This window comes from Tursiops truncatus, chromosome 15 (assembly GCF_011762595.2).
Source record: "Tursiops truncatus isolate mTurTru1 chromosome 15, mTurTru1.mat.Y, whole genome shotgun sequence".
Lineage (NCBI taxonomy): Eukaryota > Metazoa > Chordata > Mammalia > Artiodactyla > Delphinidae > Tursiops > Tursiops truncatus.
Window position 1 is genome coordinate 56,645,344 of NC_047048.1, and position 22,089 is coordinate 56,667,432.

The following is a 22,089-nucleotide window of genomic DNA, read 5'->3' on the forward strand; positions in this document are numbered from 1 at the left end:
ACGATCAATTGATTACTTCACTTGTTTCACATCTATTTACCACCAGTGGAATGTAAATTTCATGACAGCAAGGACCTTTGTCTGCTTTGTTCATTATTTCTAGTGCCTAGAAGTGTGTCTGGCATCCTAATGACACAAAGTGAATAGCTGTGGAAAGAAGAAATAAATCAGGAGAGACCTATATTTTCTTACCATTACTAAATGCAGGTACTTTGCCTTAACCCTAGTTACAATGGATAGGGTCACACCCTCTACCTGGGTGCAGAATTCTAAAACTCTACTCAATCAAGGGCCTCACCAGAACAAACCTAATTCTAAACCCCATGCTATACTTTTTCTATCTACTGGATAAGCCTAAGACTAGCTGCTGGATTCCCTTCTTAAAAAACAAACTCCCTTCTCATGTTCTCAAGCTATTCCCTACTTTTTTTTTTTTTTTTTTCACTTTTACAACAAAGGTCTTCTTAAGAATTATCTACTGTTGGGAATTCCCTGAGGTCCAGTGGTTAGGACTTCATGCTTTCACTACCAAGGGTGTGGGTTCAATCCCTGGTATGGGAAATAAGATCCTGCAAGCTGCACAGCGCAGCCAAAAAAACCCCCAAACAAACCAAAAAACAAACAAAGAAAAAACCATAAAGAATTATCTACTCTTGCTGACAATACTCTTACCTTGTAATTTCTTAACCCCATTCCAATGGGATCTAACCCTCACCCCTCCTCTGAAATCCTTCTGTTAAGGGATAGAGGAGTAAATTCTCAGATCCCTTCTTACTTCACTCTCTTACACATCTGAAGTAGCTGATGACTCCCTCTTTATTTTTTTTTTTGCATTTAATCTTTTGTTTTCTTCCAATTTTATTGAGATAATTGACATACAGCACTACCTAAGTTTAAGGTGTATAGTATAATGATTTGACCTACATACTTCATGAAATGATTATCACAATAAATTTAGTGAACATCCATCATCTCATATAGATACAATATTAAAGAAATAGAAAACAAAGTTTTTCCTTGTGATGAGAACACTTAGGATTTAGTCTCTTAACAACTCTCATATATAACATACAGCAGTGTTAATTAAATGTATCATGTACATCCTTAGTACTTCCTTATCTTATAACTAGAATTTTGTACCTTTTGACTACTTTCATTCAATTCCCCCTCCCCCCACCCCCTGCCTCTGGTAACCACAAATCTGATCTCTTTTTCTGTTTGTTTCTGAAGTATAATCGACCTACAACACTATGTTAGTTCCTGTTACACAACATAGTGTTTTAATACTTCTATACATGTCAAAATTATCACAATGATAAGTCCAGGTACAATATGTCATCATACAAAGATATTACATAGTTATTGGCTATAGTCACCACGCTGTACATTTCATACCTGTGATTCATTTGCAACTCTAAGTTTGTGCCTCTTAATCTCCACTTATTTCTCTCCTCCTCCACTCCCCTCCCCTCTAGCAACCACCTGTTTGTCCTCTGTATATACAACTCTATTTGTTTTGTTTTTTAGATTCCACATGTAAGTGAACTCATACAGTATTTGTCTTTCTCTTATTTCACTTAGCATAATATGCTCTAGGTCCATCCACGTTGTCACAAATGGCAAGATTTCATTCTTTTTCCAGCTGAGTAATATTCCATTGCATTTATACACCACAGCTTTATCCATTCATCTATTGATGGGCACTTAGGTTGCTTCCATATATTGGCTATTGTAAATAATGCTGCAGTGAACATAGGGATATATATATATATCTCTCTTCTAATTGGTGTTTTCTTTTCTTTGGATAAAATACCCAGAAGAGGAGTTGCTGGATCATATGGTGGCTCTTTTTAATTCTTGAGGAATCTTCATACTGTTTTCCATAGTGGCTGCACCAATTTACATTGCCACCAACAGTGCACAGGGTTCCCTTTTCTCCACATCCTCACCAATTCTTGTTATTTGTTGTCTTTTTGAAAATAGCCATTCTGAATGGTATGAGGTGGTATCTCATTGTGATTCTGATTTGCATTTACCTGATGATTAGTGATGTTGAGCATCTTTTCATGTGCTGTTGGCCATCTGTATGTTTTCCTTGGAAAAATGTCTGTTCAGATCCTCTGCCCATTTTTTAGTCAGGTTGTTTCTTTGTTTTTTCATATTGAGCTGTATGAGTTCTTTGTATATTTTAGATATTAACCTCATATTGAAAATACCATTTGCAAATACCTTCTCTCACTCAGTAGGTGGCCTTTTTGTTTTGTTGACAGTTTCCTTCACTGTGCAAAAGATATTTAGTTTGATGTAGTCCCATTTGTTTATTTTTGCTTTTGTTTCCCTTGCCTGAGGAGACATATCCAAAAAAACTAAGAGTGATGTCAAAGAGCATACTGCCTATGTTTTCTTGTAGAAGTTTTATGGTTTCATGTCTTATATTTAAGTCTTTAATTCATTTTGAATTTATTTTTGTGCATGGTGTGAGAGTAGTCCAGTTTGATTCTTTTGCATGTAGCTATCCAGTTTTCACAATACCATTTATTCAAGAGGCTGTCTTTTCCCCATTGTATATTCTTGCTTCCTTTATCATAGATAATTGCCCATATAAGTGTGAACTCACTTCTGGGCTCTGTATTCTGTTCCACTGATGTATATGTCTGTTTTTGTTCCAGTACCATACTGTTTTGATTACTGTAGCTTCGTAATATAGTTCGAAATCAGGGCGCCTCCCTCTTTCTTAAAACACTTTCTCCACTTGGTTTCCCAAACTCTACACTCTGGACTCACAGGCAGCTTCTTCTCAGTCCCCTTTAGTAAGTCCAACTGCTTATCCCAATATCTAAATGTAGGAATGCCCCAAGGCTCCAACCTCAGTCTGCTTCTCTACCTAAATTCACTGGGTAAGTGATCTCAAACTGTCTCAAAGCCTTAAGTACCAACTGCATATATTTTTTACAACGAAACTATCATCTCTATGATTGGAACACCATTCTCCTGGTTATCCCAGGCAAAAACTATGAACAATACAGGCATATTATCTGTAAAAAAAATTACTATTTTATTTTCTTCTAACATTTTAATTATATTTTGTTATCTTCTTGTCTTATTACAACTGGTTAAGATCTCCATTATTACACTGAAAAGAACTGGTAATGGTAAGTATCCCTGTCTTGTTCCCAATCTCAGGTGAAAGCTTTCAATATTTCACCCTACAGTGTGATATTTACCCTAAATTCTTTGTATGACGTCTTCACCAGATTAAGGAAGTAATTTTCTATTTTTTCTTTCTTTCTTTTTTTAAATTTATTTGGCTACACCAGGTCTTAGTTGCAGCACGTGGGATCTTCGTTGCCACATGCTGGATCTTCGTTGCAGCATGTGGCATCTTTAGTTGTGGCATGTGGTATCTTTTAGTTACGGCATGTGGGATTTTTAGTTGCAGCATTGGGATCTTTTAGTTGTGGCATGCGGGCTCTTAGTTGCAGCACGCAGGATCTAGTTCCCTGACCAGGGATCTCCCTGACCAGGGATCAAACCCGGGCCCCCTGCATTGGGAGTGCAGAGTCTTAACCACCAGACTACCAGGGAAGTCCCTATTCTTTAAACTAAAGATTTTCTTTTTTACCACTAATGAGTACTGAACTCTATTTTCTTTTTAAAAAACTGTCCATCTAATGAAACGATCATTTGGTTTTTCTCCTTTATTCTGTTAAATCGACCTTGAATTTCTCAAATCTAAGAAACCCAAAGTTGGGTTCAATTTGGTCATGATTCTTTTTATATTTTGCTGGATACAGTTTGCAAATATTTTTTTAAATTTTTTTTAATATGTTTGTAAGTTAGACTGACCTGCTGCTTTCCTTCTTTGTCAGGTTTTGGTAACAAACATATGCTAGCTGCATAAAAACAATGGATTTCACCTCTCTTCCTATGTTCTAGAAGAGTCTGTGTAAGATCGGTCCTATAAAAGTTTGCAAGAATTCACTATTGAAGTCATCTGGGCCTGGAGTTGTCTTTTTAGTAAATTAGTTTTACTAGAGTTTACCACTCCATTTAAATTTTTCAAATTTATTGGAATAAACTTGTTAATAATATCCTCGTATGATTTTTCCAATGTCTGTAGGATCTATAGTGATGGCCCCTTTATCATCACTGATATCAGTAATTTCTGTTTCTTTTTCTCTTTATCAATCTCTCTAGCAGTTTATCAATTTTACTAGTCTTTTAATGCTTACCTTTGTTAAGCCTCTGTATTGCATAGGTTTTATATTAATTTTTCTCTTATCTATATTATTTCATTCCCATGGCTTTATATTTTGTAGTGCTTTTTCTATTTTCTTGAGTTGGTAACTTAGATCACTGATTCAATCTTTCTTCTTTTTTAATGTATGCATTTAAAGCTGTAACTTTCATTCTCAGCATGGTACTAGTGGTATCCCAAAGCTTTGAGATAAAATATTTTCATTACCATCCAGTTTGAAATATTTTCAAATTACTGGGGTGGTTTCTTCTTCGATTCATGAACATTAGAAGAGTACAGTAACTGTATAGTGCAGTATTCTCTATATGTCAATTAGGCCAAGTGTTTTCAAATCTTTCTTCTGTTAGTTACTGAGAGAGGAGTATTAAAGTATTTTTAATATCAATGGATGTAAAAAAGCAGGAAGAAAATCTGACGAGGAGCAGGATATGTGCATGGTCTTAAAGCGTCTCCTCACATATTGCTTAACGGTTGCAAGGAGGAATTAGTGGAAAAATAAGACAGTATCTCAAACAGGAAAATAAAATATAAAAAATAAGGGACAGATAGGCATTGTATGCCTCCACATGTGATACCGTGAGAAGGATACCTCCCCACCTAAGCAGCATCCCAGCCAAGGATGCATAACTTGAATCTAACCATGAGGAAACATGAAACAAAAGCAAAATTTTAAAAAGTGAATAAAACCGGGGGGCTGTATTTATGAAAAAATGCCAATATCATTAAAAACAACAAAGAACAACAAAGAAAGGCAGTAGAAATGTTTTAGATCAGGAGCTGGCAAACTATAGTCCTTGGGCAAAATCCAGCCTGCCATTTGTTCATGAAAATCTTATTGGAACACAGCCACAATCTTTTGCACACTTACTGGCAATGGCTGCTCAGTGCTACAATAGCAGAAGTGAGCAGTTGTGATCGAGACAAAGCCAAAAATACTTACTATTTGGTCCTTTACAGAAAAGGTGTGCTGACCCTTGTTCCAGATTAAGGCAGGCTCAAGAGACATGACAATCAGATGCAATACCTAACCCTAGACTGCATCTTGTACTGGAGGCAGGGAAATGACAGAAAGGTCATTATTCGGTCAGTTGACAATGGGGAGTACAAACAGTAGATAAAAGCATTATATCAATGTCAGACTTACTGATGGTGAAAACTATACCTTAAGACTTAAATCTTACGTCTCTTAATCACTATTCTTAGAAAATACATGCTAAAGTATTTTAAAGGGTCAAGAGCCATGATACATACATACACACACACACACACACACACACACAGCTTATTCTCAAGTGCTTCAAGGAAATAAACTGTGTATGTGAGTGTGTTTGTGTGTGTGAGACAGAGACACACATACAGAGAGAGGGAATGATCAGGTATTTTTCACCCCTTTGTCTCTCTGTATTTCTGTCCAGTTATTTTATTCCTATATATTTTGCAACCCACTGATTTTCTCTTCATCTGTGTCTAAGGTTCCTAAAATCAGTAAATGTATTTTCAGTTTCCACTAATTTCTTTTCTATACTTTCTAATTCTCTGATGAAATTGCTCATCTTGTCACTTAAATTCTTAAAAATAGTTATTATTTATCTCAAAGCCTGTTTCTAATCATTACGACTGCTGGCTTCCTGGTGTGTGTGTGTCTCCACTAATGTCCTTTTCCTGTTCCAAGAGCCAATCCAGAATCCTACACTGCATTTAGTTATTATGTCTTCTTAGTCTCCCTGACCCTCTTTTTTTTAAATAATTTAAATTTTAGTTGAAATAATAGATTCACATGCAGTTAGAAAAAATACAGTGATTCCTTGTACACTTTAACCAATTTCCTCAAATAGTAACACTTTTCCAAAACTACAGTATAATGTCACAACCATAATACTGACATTGATAAATCAATCTTATTCAGATTTCCACAATTTTACTTATGTGTGTACATGTATGTGTGTTTGTGTAAGTTCTGTACAATTTTGTCACCTGTGTAGACTCATGTATCCACCACCACAGTCAAGATATGCACAGTTCCAAAAATACATGGATTCCTCATATTGCCCTTTAATAACCACACACACCTGCCTCCCACATCTTCCTCACACACTCACTATCCTTAATCCCTGCCAATGTTTAATCTGTTGTTTTTATCTTTATGTAATGTCTCTCTTTGTCTCTGGCAATTTTCTATACTCTAAAATCTAATCTATAAAATATTAATAAAGCCATTCCTGCTCTTTTTAAAAGTAATGTTTATATGGTATAATTTTTCCATTCTTTTACTTTCTACCTACTACATTGTTGAATTTGAAGTGACTTTCCCAGAAGCAGTATATAACTTGGTCACGTTTTTTCATCACTACTGATATGTTAAGGCTTAAGTCTCCACTCTATCTGTTGTTTTATATTTGTTTTCTCTGGATCTCATTCTTCTGTTTCTCTCTTTTGGCTTCCTGTGGGTCATCTGAACATTTTTAAAGATTTTACCTTGACTTATGTATACTGTTTTTATCTTTTTGTATAGTTTTCTCAGTTGTTACTCTAGGTATTAGAATATACATATGTGATTTATAATAATCTTTTTTAAAAATAAATTTATTTTATTTATTTTTGGCTGTATTGGGTCTTCATTGCTGCACACAGGCTTTCTATAGTTGCGGCGAGCGGGGGCTACTCTTCGTTGCAGTGCACAGGCTTCTCATCGCAGTCGTTTCTCACGTTGTGGAGCACAGGCTCTAGACAGGTGGGCTTCAGTAGTTGTAGCATGCAGGCTCAGTAGTTGTGGCTCGTGGGCTTTAGAGCACAGGCTCAGTAGTTGTGATGGGCTTAGCTGCTCTGCGGCATGTGGGATCTTCCCAGACCAGGGCTCAAACCCATGTCCCCTGCACTGGCAGGCAGATTCTTAACCACTGCACCACGAGGGAAGCCCAAAAATCTTCTAGTAATAACGTTTTACCACTTTGAGTGGAGTATGGAAACCTCACTTCCATTTAGGTCCTTTATCTTTACTACCATCATATTTAGTATCAAAGGGTTTTATGTTTTTGATTCAATCATCAATGACTGCTAAAATTCAGGAGGAAAAGGAGAGTCTATTATTGTATGCGTCGATATTTCTACTCTCTCCATCATCTCTTTCCTGACGCTCCACGATTCGTTCCTTTATTGTTTCTTTAGGTCTGCTAGCAACAACTTCTTTTAGTTTTTCATCACCTGAGAATGTTTTATTTCCCTTTATTTCCTGAGTGACAACTGTGCTAGATACAGAATTCAAAATTGACAGTTCTTTTATTTCAGCACTTGAAATATTGTGCCACTTCCAATGGCGCCCATGGTTTCAAATGAGAAATCTATTGTTATTTGAATTGATATTCCCCATAGGTACTGCATCATTTCTACCTGACTACTTTCAAGACTTTTTTTTTTGTCTTTAGGTTTCTGGTCCTCTACTCTATTCCACTTATCTGTCTATTCCTTCACCAATACCACAATGTCTTGTGGTACCATTGTAGCTTTATAGTAAGCCTTGCTGTCAGGTAGTGTCAGCCCTCAAACTTTGCCCTCCTCCTTCAATCTTATGTTGGCTATTCTGGGTCTCTTGTCTCTCCATATAAACTTTAGCATCAGTTTGTCAATATCCACAAAATAATTTGCTAAGATTCTGAATAGGATTACATTGAATTTATAGATCAAGTTGGGAAGAACTGATCTTAGATCAAAAGACAACACTGAGTCTTTTGATCCATGAACAAGCAACATCTCTCCATTTATTTAGTTCTTTGTTGATTTTGTTCATCAGAGTTTTGTTGATTTCTTCATATAGATCTTATACATATTTTGTTAGACTTATCCCCAGTATTTCACTTTTGGGAGTGCTGATGTAAATGGCATTGTTCCTAAGTTCAAATTCTACTTCTTCATTGCTGATACACAGGAAAGCAGTTTACTTCTGTATATTAATCTTGTGTCCTGTGCCTTTAGATTTCAAGAGTTTAATTCAAGATGCATTTGGTGTAGATTTCCTTGGGTTTATCCTATATGGGATTTGCACAGTTTCTTGGGTCTGTAGATTTGTTTCTTTTGCCAAATTTGGTAAAATTTCAGCCATATTTCTTTCAAATACTCTTTCAGTCCCATTCTCTCTTTTCCTTCTGGGACTTCAATAACACGAATGCTGTATCTTTTGTCCTTCATAGATCATTTTCTCTAGTCTGTTTTCTGTTTAGATTGGGTGAATTCTATGGTTTTGTTCTCAGGTTTACTGATGCTACCGTCTATTATTCATGGTCACTCTACTATTGAGCCCATCCAGCCACTTTTTCATTGTTGTTGCTGCTACTGTGCTTTTCAATTCTAAAATTTCCATTTGGTTCTAATATCATTTTAAATTTGGTTCTAATTAATTTTATTTGGTTTGTTGCTAAGATTTTGTTTTTTTGTTTCAAGATATTTTAAATTGATTTTGAAGCATTTTTATAACAGCTAGTTTAAAATTCTGAGAAAATTCCAACATCTGATTCACCATGTGTTGGTGTCTGTTGCCTTTTCTAATTCAAGTTGCAGTTTCCTTTGTTATTGGTATGATGAGTGATTTTCTATTGTATCTTGAATATTTTGTCTATTATGTTAGAACATCACTAACATAGGGTCTTATTAAATCTTTTATTTTAGCAGGTTGTCACCCTGTTTAGTTTTAGCATGTGGATCTTGGCCTACTTTTCTGGGCTATTGTTCAAATGGCAGGTTAATTTTCAGAGCCTTTGTGGTCTTATTTGGCTTGCTTTGTTTATCTGGTACCACTGGGCTCCCGCTGGTCCCTGCTAGTGCTGCCTGAGTGGGTAAAAGGAGTGTTGCCAAGTGCCTCTTGGTGGGGAAAGTCTGTAATGGCCCTAGGTTTCCCCTCAGTTTCCAAGTGTCTCTGAGTAGTAAAGGCAAGTCATGAGTCCACAGAGACAAACAGGCTTCCCAGAATGTGCCCTTTGCTACAGCTGGACCCCTCTTGCCAGTTCCACCCATCTGCCCCTGTGTCTCTTGGGCAGGGGAGAAGCAGCTCAAGCCCACACAGCCAAAGAGACTTAGGACTAGGCCAGTTGTAGCTGTGTCCTTTTTGCCAGTAGTGCCCACCTTGGGGTCTTTGGGTTGGGGAGGAGAGTCTCAAGCCCTCAAGGAGAAAGATGCTTCTCAGACTAGAATGCTTACTGTAGCAGAGTCTCTCTTGTCAGTTCTGCCTACCTGCCTTGATATCTCTCAGCAGAAAAGGGAAGTCTCAAGACAGGTGGGAAGGAGTATGCTTCTCCTCAGCACTCATATTCAGTGGGGGCTCATAGTTGATCCCCCTTGCCAATGGTATCGAATTTGCATGATGTTTTCAGAGGGACTCCCATTTGATTCAGGGGAGGCATGAACCTACCTGGACTGTGTTCTGTTGTTAGGTCAGGATGGGGAGGCCAGGAAACACCAGAACTAAGTGGCCTTCTTTTGTGGGGGGAATGCAAAATGCTATGGCTATGCTGTTCTTTCAGTCCTATGGTCCCGAACCAGATCACCTTCCTAGAACCATTCACAGTTCTCCTTTGGTTGTCTTCTGCACAAATTCCAGGACTTATAGTTGGATTTAGCTGGGAAAAATGGGTATATACCATCTCATCTGTACTGGAAGTCTCCCTATGGGTCTTTTCAATTATCTATTTTCTCTCTTGATTTTCAGTCAGTTCTTTCACTTTTATACATCTTTTTTTAAATTGAATGCCAGACTAAGTTTTATAAATATTTACCACATTATAAATATATACTATATATAGTTACATATAAATACATCATATATTATCACTAAGTATATAAAAACTATACAGATAACCTGAATCAATGATTGATGACAGTGTCTTCCTCCAGAGAAGATTTATATCTGCTTCTAGCAAGCAACAAAGCTAGGAACAGATCTTAATCCAATCAAGGATTGAGGTGATTTGAAAGCTTGGCTTCAGCTTTTTTTGAGAGCTGATCTATTTTGAGTTCACCCTTAAGCATAAAGTGTAGTCTATCCTTAAGGGTTCTCAGCTAAAAGCTTGGGGTGTTTTCCAGTGCCTGTCATTCTTTGCAAGCTCTGAACTCCAATTCTGTCCCCCAATTCTGCATGACTACCAAAATCTCTGCTTAGAATCTCAGCCTCTCTGCCACCACTTTCTGCTCAACCTCTTAGCTATGTTTCAAATCAGCCAATCACTCCATGGGGAAACCTATACCAAAAGTTGGCCTCACCCCTCTGTGCTCTCCTTTTCTCCAAAATTTTGGCCTCTCAAGTCCTTGTTGTCTGCCTTGCTCACTCTCCAAAGCCTCCAAACAAACTTTAAAAAAAATATTTTTCCAGCTTTTCTAGTTGTTCTCAGTTGGAGTGCTGCCTTAGAAAAAGCTATTCTGCCATTGATAGAAACAGAAATCTCCCCAATAGCTTGTGATGTGATACGATAATACGTTCCAGGCTCATACTATAGATTTTCTGACTCCAACCTGAAATAAGACATTTTTCCAATGTACCCCAGGTTCCTTCTAGTGAGAACTATTTTTTAAGAGAACAAAGTCTGACACTAGAAGTGCTTAATGCTACCTAGCTTAATTTCTGAGATTTTTCAGTAGAGAGAATTAGGAAATACATTTTTAAAAGGGAAAAAATACATCATGAGCTCATACTGACATTTCCAACTCAAATTTAGGATCCTAGAATTCTTACCCAACTCTCTGATTATATCTCTTTTCCATTCAAAAATCTAGGGTCTCAATCCAATATAAGTATTCACTTGTTTACTTTATGATACACACCTCCAGAATAACAATACCAATATTACTACCAGTTATATGATTACTAGAAACCGTTTATGATATCTTTGCAGTTCCTTATCCTTGGGAGTATATACCACTAGAAACATCCAAATTACTATACTTCAAGGTGACCTGAAATAGTCTCTATGTGCTTCAGCCTCAAACTTGATATACATTTAGGTTCACGTTTCATTTTGCATTTAGGAATTACCTTTTTTCTCTAATTTTATTTCATTTTTGTTTTATAATATGGTAAAGCATTTGCATGATTCTAAAACCTAATCCACAAAGTACATTCAGAAGTCTAGGTTCTATACCTGTTTCTGCCACCCCATTCCCTCCCTTTCCTTAGAGTAATCATTTTTCTTAGTTTTTGGTTTATCATTCCTTTGTTTGGTCTATGTATATACACAACAATGTAGGTGTATATATTTGTATAGCCCCCTTATTTGAAAACTAGTAGCATACAATGCCATTGTTTTGCTCCTTGCTTTTTCCATTTAACAATATAGTCTTGAGATGACCACATAACTGATATGTAGATTATCCTCATTCCTTTTTATAGCTACTCCATTTATAGTACTCCATTGTGTGGACATACCATATTTTTTTTAACTAGTCCTCTTAGTAATCTGAGCTCAGACTAACCTGCTATTGAATTTTGTTTCATAATTCAAGTTCACATAAAAATGCAAGTAGTCTCACTGAGGAGGACAGATCAACTAATCTGCTGGTATTCTGGCCTCTGCTGTCACAGTATTAAGCAAAGAAGTTAACTATATAACCAAGAAAAAAATACACTGACAAATTTAGCCCCTGCCCAAATCCATGATATAGGGTTCTCAACTGGAGTATACAACAAAATCACCCATAGAGGCTTAAAAAACAAACGATAAATGATAGGGCCACAACACTAACCACTCTCAGATGGGACCCAGCATTGCATTAGTGTCTTTAAAAGCTCCACAAATGATTCTAATACATACTCTGAATTAAGAACAAATCTTCCACATACAATCTTGGAATCTAGGTGTTGAAGTAAGTGGCTGAATTTTTGACACCAATACTAAAAATATTTCTACATTCTAAACTTTCATTTTTAGTTAGAAATTTTTGATCTAATAATTCTTTAAAATCAACATACAATGAGAAAAGTTCATCATGAAAATTTATAGTAATAGCCCTAAAATGTAACAGATTAAGCACATGTCCTAATTACTTAAAAATAATAAATCTATAACTATCATGAGTGCTATATGCTTTAATGTTTAGAATATCCTACTATAACCATCCATAATGATAATCAAAACTACCACAAGGTAATATGGATCCCTCACATTTGTAAAAAATAATAAATCATCTACCTTGAAAGACTCCATAAAAGGGACAATTCCTTTGCTCAAATCCTGGGCTCTGTCCTTGGAGTTGTCCTGAATCCAGTTCTCTATGATCCCCCTAGATGCAATCCCATATGCATTCACAGCTTCCTCTAGCGTCTATATGATAACAACTGCCCAAACTATATTTCTAGCACAAAGCCAGACCCCTTTCAGACTAATATTTCCTGTATTAAAAATTTAAGTAATTAAAAAAAAATTAAGTAATTAAATCCACTTCTTTTTACCTCTTGGTTTTTCTTTTTTCCCCCCACAATTTTGTCATCATCCACCCTACCTTTCACAACTTATCAACTCTTCCTTTACCTCACCCCATTCACTCAGCCTACAAAACCACTCCAATTTTTGTCCCTCTTCTCTCCCCATTTTGTCCCTCTTCTATCCCTAGGCCAAGGATGCCCTAGGTTAAATTCTCATCCAAGCTTATTCCTACAGTAGCTCAGCCCAACTCCCTGAACTGGCCAGTCTTCTATACAGACGGTCTTAAATTCTGTCCCCAAACATATCTGCATTTAAGGGTGAAGACAAAATAAAGACAATAGACAAAATGTGATACCCTTGCCAAAAGAAAACCTCATGAACATAGATATAAAAACCCAAAACAAAATATTACCAAATCAAATCCAGAAAATCTACATTAAAAAATATATCATGGCCAAATTGAGTTCATTTCAGGGATATTAAGGATGGTCAAACAATTAGAAAGTCTATCAGTGTAACTTAACACATTAACAGATTAAAGGACAAAAGCTATATGATCACTGGTCACCTACTATGTGCCAGGCACTATTCTAGAAGATTTCTTTGAAGTCAGAAACAAGACTGTTCAACAATGTCCTATAGACCTTAAACAATTCAATAATTAGACAAGAAAAAGAAGCACAGAGTATACAGATCAGAAATAAACTATTACAGGCTTCCCTGGTGGTGCAGTGGTTAAGAATCCGCCTGCCAATGCAGGGGACACGGGTTTGAGCCCTGGTCCGTGAGGATCCTACATGCTGCAGAGCAACTAAGCCCATGCGCCACAACTACTGAGCCTGCGCTCTAGAGCCCGTGAGCCACAACTACTGACCCTGCGTGCTACAACTACTGAAGCCCACACACCTAGAGCCCATGCTCCGCAACATGAGAAGCCACTGCGATGAGAAGCCCGTGCACCGCAATGAAGAGTGGTCCCCGCTCGCCGCAACTAGAGAAAGCCCGCGTGCGGCATTGATGACCCAGTGCAGCCAAAAATAAATAAATTTATTTTAAAAAAAGAAAGAAACTATTACAACTTATTGGCAGCATGATTATCAACATAGAAAACTTAGTAGAATTCACAAGCTCTAAGTACTACAAGAATTTCAGAAGGTTTCCTAGATATAAGTTCAATATATAAGAAAATCAATTCTGCTTTTGCATTTCTACCATCACAACGATGGTAAGAATCGGACAGTTTCTGGTTCAAGGAGGATTAGAGAGTTTCGACACCCCATCCCTACCAGATAAGCCCAGCTAAGCTCCTGCCTAGACCCATACAGGTAAACTCACCAGAGATCAGCCAAGTCACCCAGATAACCATAGAGACTTATGAGCTAAATATTGCTTACTGTTATAATGATAATACTGATAAAAATAAAAATAAAAATTTCATTCCTATGTACTACAGTAATCAATTAGGTTTAGCAACAGCAACAAAATTATACATCTAGGGGTAAATCCAATAAAAGTATGTGAGACCATTTGGAAAAAAGTTATAAGAATTTACTTAAAGACATAAAAGGTATCTAAATAAGTGGAAATATAAAGCATGTTCTAGATGATAAGACTCTATTGATAAACATGACGAACTTCTCCAGGCTAATCTCAATATCAGGTGAAATTCCAATCAAAAATCTCAACAAGGATTTTTGTTGAAATAAAAGGAACAAAGGGCTAAAAACAACCAGGAGAAATTTGAAGTTTTATGTAACTAAGGTGTATTTCAAATCTGTAGGGAGGAAAGTATACTATTATATAAATGGGACTGGGACAACTGCTTACCAAATAAAAATAACTAAATTAGGTCATAACAAACTATACATAAAAATAAATTACAGGTAGAAGAAAGATCAAAAAGTGAAAAAGCAGGGCTTCCCTGGTGGTGCAAGGGCTGAGAGTCCACCTGCTGATACAGGGGACACAGGTTCGTGCACCGGTCCGGGAAGATCCCACATGCCGCGGAGCGGCTGGGCCCGTGAGCCATGGCCGCTGAGCCTGCGCGTCCGGAGCCTGTGCTCCGCAACGGGAGAGGCCACAACAGTGAGAGGCCCGCGTACCGCAAAAAAAAAAAAAAAAGAAAAAAAAAAGTGAAAAAGCAAATATTTTTTAACGTTGAGGAAGAAATACAGGAGAATATCTTGACAAGGTCAGTAAAGGAAAGGAATTTTTTAATATAACAAAAAGAGCACAAACCATAAAGGAAAAAAAGTGATAAAATTGACTACATTAAAATTTAAATTTCTGTTAAAAACACACCATAAAGAAAGTTAAAGACAAGCCATAATTGCTGGTGGTAATGTAAGTTGGCTAAATCTCTATGGAAAGCTTTTTGGAAAGCTTTTTGGCAATACCTAACAAAATCTAAAATGCACATATCCCTCTGATAAAGCAATTTTACTTCTGAGAACTAAACCTAAAAATACACCCAGAAATGTGTGAAATGACATGGATACAAGGTCATTCAACACCTTTATATAAATTAAGACACAACCAGGCAATGGAATACCAAAGAATTTTTTTTTCAAATGTACTGGTATGAATCTCTAAGATATGCTGCTCAGTGAGGATGGAGAGGGAAAAGCAAAGTACAGATCATTGGGGAAATATGCCATTCTTATGTAAAAAGGAGGAGGAAGAACATACAAAATATGCAATTGTTTATATATGCTGCTAACATATCTGGAAAGCTACACAACTGATGACAGACTATTCCCAGAGAGGGAAAGGAAAACTTTCTATCATATATCCCTTTGTAGCTTTTGAATGCATTACCAATTTAAGAAAAGACCATATTTCATCTGTTCAAAGACATGCTTTTCTTTTCTCATTTAATATCTCTGAAATCAAGGTGCTTCTTAGAACTGATACCAATATCTTAATAATACTAGAAACATTTTTCTTTCTTAGTAGTACATAAAATAATGGTGTATCTTATAATTGATGGCATCTTAGATTCAACAAAATTAAGTAAAAATTTCTTAATAAATTTTTTAAAAATATAATTTTGGATTTACAGAAAAGTTGCAGAGATGATACAGTGAATTCCCAGACACCTCTTATCCAGTTTCACCTAATGATAACATATTAAATTACTATGATACATTTGCCAGACTAAGAAACCAATATTGGTACTTTTCTATTCCCTAAACGCCAGACTTTATTCGAAGTTCTCCAGTTTTTACACTAATATACTATTTTCTGTTCCAGGATACCACATTACATTTATTCATCATGTCTCCTTTGTCTCCCCCCGGTCTATGACAGTTTCTTAGTGTTTCCTTGTTTTTCACGACCTTGACAGTTTTGAGATAGTGTACTATCAAGCATTTTGTGGAATGTCCCTCAATTTGTCTGATGTTTTTCTCATGATTACATTGGGGTTACGGGGCTTTGGGAAAAACGCCACAGAAGCAACATACCCTCCTAATCACATCATATCAGGGGGCACATGATATCAACACATTTTACCACAGCAATGTTAACCCTGATCATTTGGTCAAGGTAGTGCTTGCCAAGTTTCTCCACTGTAAAGTTACTATTTTTCCCCTCTCCATATTCTACTCTTTGGATAAGAGTCACTAAATACTGCCTATACTTAAGGAGGGCAGTGGAGAGAAATTAAGCTCCGCATCCTAGACAGGGAAGTATCTGCTTATAATATTCAGAATTCTTCTGTAATATTTGTTCCTTCTTATCAATTATTTATCCAATCAATTATAGGTAAAATTTTTGAACTGTAAAATAAAATAAGCCATTTACTAAAAGAAGATCATTGCTGCATATATAATCCCAGGATTAATATACAGAATATATGAAGAACTCCTATAAACTAATTTAAAAATCAACCCAAATGACAAATGGGCAAAAGGCAAGGAAAAGCAATTCAAATGAACATAAATGAAATATGGCCTTTAAACATATTGAAAGATAGTCACTCTTACTAGTAATCAAGAGAATGCAAAATAAAACCACCATATACAATTTCATACCCATCAGATTGGAGTGAAAAAAAAAACTAGAACACCCAAACATGAACGAGTAAAATGAACCCAAACATGGGAGTAAAATCTAGACCAATCCCTTTTAAGAACAATTTAGTAATATCTAAAATTGAAGTGCTCTGACCCAGCAATTTTACTCCTAATGACTAGGTAACAAATCCTTTTGAAAGTCAGGTGGTTTCCAATTTTTTGCTTACAACAAAACTGAAGGCAGATATAACTCAGCTGTTGCCTGGTACATACTTAAAACGAATTTTCGATGAAAGACTATCATTTGACTTTTGGCATATAATTTAAAAGGAGTTCAAATACTTGACAGACCCTGCCACAACAAAGTTTCTTCCATTTAAAGATACTTATTTGGGACTTCCCTCGTGGTCCAGTGGTTAAGAATCTGTCTTGCAATGCCACATGCCACAGGGAAACTAAGCCTGCGTGCCACAATTAATGAAAGATCCCGCGTGCTGCAACTAAGCCCCAATGCAGCCAAAAAATAAATAAATAAATATTTTTAAAAATAATTTTAAAACTTATTTATGTTAACAAGTTTTATTAGTTTTACATTTACCAAAAGGGGAAAAGGGATTAATATTTACACTAAACTCTGTCTCGTTCTAACAGTAAATTATTTCATCACAGATTTTTTTTTTTTTTTTTTTTTTTGGCTGTGTTGGGTCTTCATTGCTGCGTGAGGGCTTTCTCCAGTTGCGGCGAGCCGGGGCTACTCCTCATTGCAGTGTGCGGGCCTCTCACTGTGGTGGCTTCTCCTTGTGGAGTACAGGCTCTAGGCGCGCAGGCTCAGTAGTTGCGGTGCACGGGCTTAGTTGTTCTGCAGCATGTAGGATCCTCACAGACCAGGGCTCGAACCCGTGTCCCTGCATTGGCAGGCAGATTCTCAACCACTGTGCCACCAAGGAAGTCCCTCATCACAGATTTTTAAAAGTACTATCCATCTCAACAAGAGATGCTTTTCCAATAAAAAATGTTTAAAAGTTTTTTCAAAAAACGTGTATTAGATTTGTGTCATTTGCTCAGCTATATACTACAAGTAACTGTAATAATTAGTTAATTCAGAAGAAAATCTTCAGCATGTGAGGTCTCATGGTCATAGAAAGCTGAAAAAAATCATTTATTTACAAATCCTTATTACAGAAAAGATAGGATACTCAAACTATCTTCAAGCACAGAACTATATTAGAATAAACTTCTATGGGGGAAATACACGTACACACACAAATTAGTGCACGTAAAACTGGTGAAATCTGAATAAGGTTGATGGACTGTATCAATGCCAATATTCTGGTTGTGCTCTTGTACTATGGTTATGCAAGATGTTACTATTAAGAGAAACGAGTGACAGATATAAGAAATCTATCATTTCTTAGAACTGTATATGGATCGACGATTATCTCAAAATAAAACTTTTTTAAAACTATATATGAAGATTTTGAAACTTATTACAAAACTACTTATTACAAACTAATCAGGATGGTCTGGTACTGACATAACAACAAACATATAGGTCAATGGAACATAACTGTGAGTCTAGAAATAAACCCATTCATCTAGAGTTAACTGATTTTTGACATGGGTACCAGGACCATTCAATGGGGGAAAAATAGTCTCTTCAATAAATGGTGCTGGAACAACTGGATATCCACATGCAACAAAATGAAGTGGAACCACCACCTCACACAGCATGTACAAAAATTAATTCAAAATGGATCAAAGACCAAAATGTAAAAGCTAACCCTATAAAACTCTTAAAAAGAAAACACAGGTGTAAATCTTCATGACCTTGGATTAGGAAATGGTTTCCTAGATAAGAAAGACACTTAAAGCACAAGCAAATGAACAAAAAAAAAAAGAAAAGAAAAATTAGACTTCATCAAAATTTTAAACTTTTGTATGTAAAAAGCATTATCAAGGTTGTTCTTGTGAAAAACAACCAACAAAATAAGAGGAAATTATTTGCAAATCATATATCTGAAAAGGGTCTAATATCCAGAACATATAAAGAACTCTTACAACACAACAATAAAAAGACAAATAATTTTGAAAATGGTCAAACGATTGGAGTAGACATTTTTCCAAAGGAGATATACAAATGGCCACACAGGCACATGAAAAGATACTAAAAACCAATAGTCATTAGGGAAATACAAATCAAAGCCATAATGAGATACCAGCTTGTACTTACTAGGATAGCCATTCATTCATTTATTTATATAAATAATTTTATAACAATAAATGAATGGGACTTCCCTGGTAGTCCAGTGGTTAAGAATCTACCTTCCAATGCAGGGGACACAGGTTTGATCCCTGGTTGGGGAACTAAGATCCCACATGCCATTGGGCAACTAAGCACGCGCGCACAACTAGAGAGCCCACGTGACGCAACTACCGAGCCTGCGCACCACAACCAGAGAGAAGTCCCCACGCCACAACTAGAGAGACGCCCACACACTGCAACGAAGAGCCCTCGCTCTGCAACAAAACATTCCACATGCCGCAACAAAGATCCCGCATGCTGCAACTAAGACCAATGCAACCAAATAAATATTTTTTTAAAAAATAAATGAATGAAAAGCTCTCTGCTCCTCCCGTTCGACAGACAGCCGTGTCTTGTGTGCAGTGCCAGCTGCGTCCCGGAGACAAGATGGTGAAGATCGGAGCGAATGGATTTGGCCGTATTCGGTGCCTGGTCACCAGGGCTGCTTTTAACTCTGGCAAAGTGGACATTGGTGCCATCAATGACCCCTTCATTGACCTTCACTACATGGTCTACATGTTCCAGTATGATTCCATCCATGGCAAGTTCCATGGCACAGTCAAAGCTGAGAACGGGAAGCTTGTCGTCAATGGAAAGGCCATCACCATCTTCTAGGAGTGAGATCCCACCAACATCAAATGGGGTGATGCTGGTGATAAGTATGTGGTGGAGTCCACCGGCGTCTTCACCACCACGGAGAAGGCCGGGGCTCACTTGAACGGTGGAGCCAAGAGGGTCATCATCTCTGCCCCTTCTGCCGATGCCCCCATGTTTGTCATGAGCGTGAACCATGAGAAGTATGACAACCACCTCAAGATTGTCAGCAATGCCTCCTGCACCACCAACTGCTTGGCCCCCCTGGCCAAGGTCATCCATGACCACTTCGGCATCGTGGAGGGACTCATGACGACGGTCCATGTCATCACTGCCACCCAGAAGACCATGGATGGCCCCTCCGGGAAGCTGTGGTGTGATGGCCGAGGGGCTGCCCAGAACATCATCCCTGCTTCTACTGGCGCTGCCAAGGCTGTGGGCAAGGTCATCCCTGAGCTGAATGGGAAGCTCACTGGCATGGCTTTCCACGTCCCCACCCCCAACGTGTCCGTCGTGGATCTGACCTGCCGCCTGGAGAAACCTGCCAAATACGAGGACATCAAGAATGTGGTGAAGCAAGCAGTGGACGGCCCCCTCAAGGGCATCCTGGGCTACACTGAGGACCACGTTGTCTCCTACGACTTCAACAGTGACACCCACTCTTCTACCTTCAATGCTGGGGCTGGCATCGCCCTCAACGACCACTTTGTCAAGCTCATTTCCTGGTATGACAATGAATTTGGCTACAGCAACAGGTGGTGGACCTCATGGTCCACATGGCCTCCAAGGAGTAAGAGTCCCTGGACCACCAGCCCCAGCAGGAGCACGAGAGGAAGAGAGAGGTCCTCTGCTGCTGGGGAGTCCTTGCCCCAACTCCGTCCTCCAACACACTTGAGAATCTCCCGACCTCCACGTGGTTTCCATCCCAGACCCCCTGAGGAAGGGGAGGAGGAGGGGCTTAGGGAGCCCTACCTTGTCATGTACCATCAATAAAGTACACTGTACCCAGAAAACAAATAAATAAATAAATAAAACTTCAGAAAATAAGTATTGATGAGAACATGGAGAAAATGCAACTCTCATACACTGCTGGTAGGAATGTAAACTGGTACAGTTGCTGTGAAAAAGTTTGGCACTTCCTCAAAAAGTAAACATTGAGTTACCATGGACCCATCAATTCCACTCCTAGGCAAACACCCAAGAGACATACCCATATGTCCACTCAAAAATTTGTACATGAATGTTCACAGCAGCATTATTCATAATAGGCAAAGGGTGGAAGCAACCCAAATGTCCATCAACTAATGGATGGAAAAATAAGATGTGGTATATGTATACTATGGAATATTATTCAGCCATAAAAAGGAATGAAGTACTGATATATGATACAACATGGATGAATCTTGAAAACATTACACTAAGTGAAAGAAGTCAGTCACAAATGACCACAAATGCCTAGGACAGAAAATCCGTAAGCAGAAAGTAGACTGTGGTTGTCAGGCACTGGGAGGAAGGAGGAATGGGGAGTGACTGCTAACAAGTACAGGGTTTCTGTTTGGCATAATGAAAATATTCTGGAATTAGATAGTGATGATGGTTGCACAACTTTATGAATACACTAAAAATCACGTAACTGTACACTTTAAAATGGTGAGTTTTATGTTATCTGACATTTAGATCAGTGGACAGAATTCATAACCCAGGGGGGGAAAATTGTACAGAGGAATTAGAATGAAATAAGAAGTTAGGCAAAAAAAAAAAAAAGGGACACTGAAAAAATTGACTGTCGAAGAAGACCCTAAATGCGTATTTTTAAAAAGAGTGAGAATGAGGGAGCTGGAAGAGGGAAGAGATATGGGAACATATGTATATGTATAACTGATTCACTCTGTTATAAAGCAGAAACTAACACACCATTGTAAAGCAATTTTACTCCAATAAAGATGTTTTTAAAAAAAAAAGAGTGAGAATGGTTAACAAACTGCTATAAAATTTGCAGGTACCCAATAAATTTTGTAAAGTAATATAATGGATTTTTTCAGTAACTCTATTTATAATACACCAGAAATGACATTCTTTGCAACTACATAAAGACCTTTTTTAAAAATGGTGTATGTCAACTGCATGTTAACCTAAAAGTACTCAAGGAAGTAAACAGAATTTTTAAATATTTTGGAGGTACTTCAAAATTTGAAGATCAAAGCCCTAGAGAAAAATCATACACAGGTACACAAAGAGATATGTAAAAATGTTAATTGTAGCACTGTTCATAACAGCAAAAGCTGGAAAAATCTAAATGCCCAGCAGCAGAAAACTAGGTAAATAAATTGGAATTCTGTAATGAATATAGCTATGAAATCAACTAGTACTACATTTATCAACACAAACATCTCAAAAGCATAAAAAAATAGGTTTAGGAGTGGGAAAAAAACATATTACAGAATGATTACTTTTTATAAAGTTTGAAAACATGATCTTGTTTTTGGAAATAAGACATTTGTGTGTGTGTGTGTGTGT

The 22,089-nt window shown here is 37.3% G+C and overlaps 1 protein-coding gene and 1 pseudogene across 5 annotated transcripts in view; one reads left to right on the forward strand and one right to left on the reverse strand.

The window, feature by feature from the left end:
• ATRN (attractin) overlaps positions 1-22,089 on the reverse strand; it is a 175,812-nt gene that overhangs the window by 136,662 nt on the left and 17,061 nt on the right. The window lies entirely within an intron of this gene.
• On the forward strand, positions 19,328-20,381 carry LOC101318031 (glyceraldehyde-3-phosphate dehydrogenase pseudogene; annotated as a pseudogene).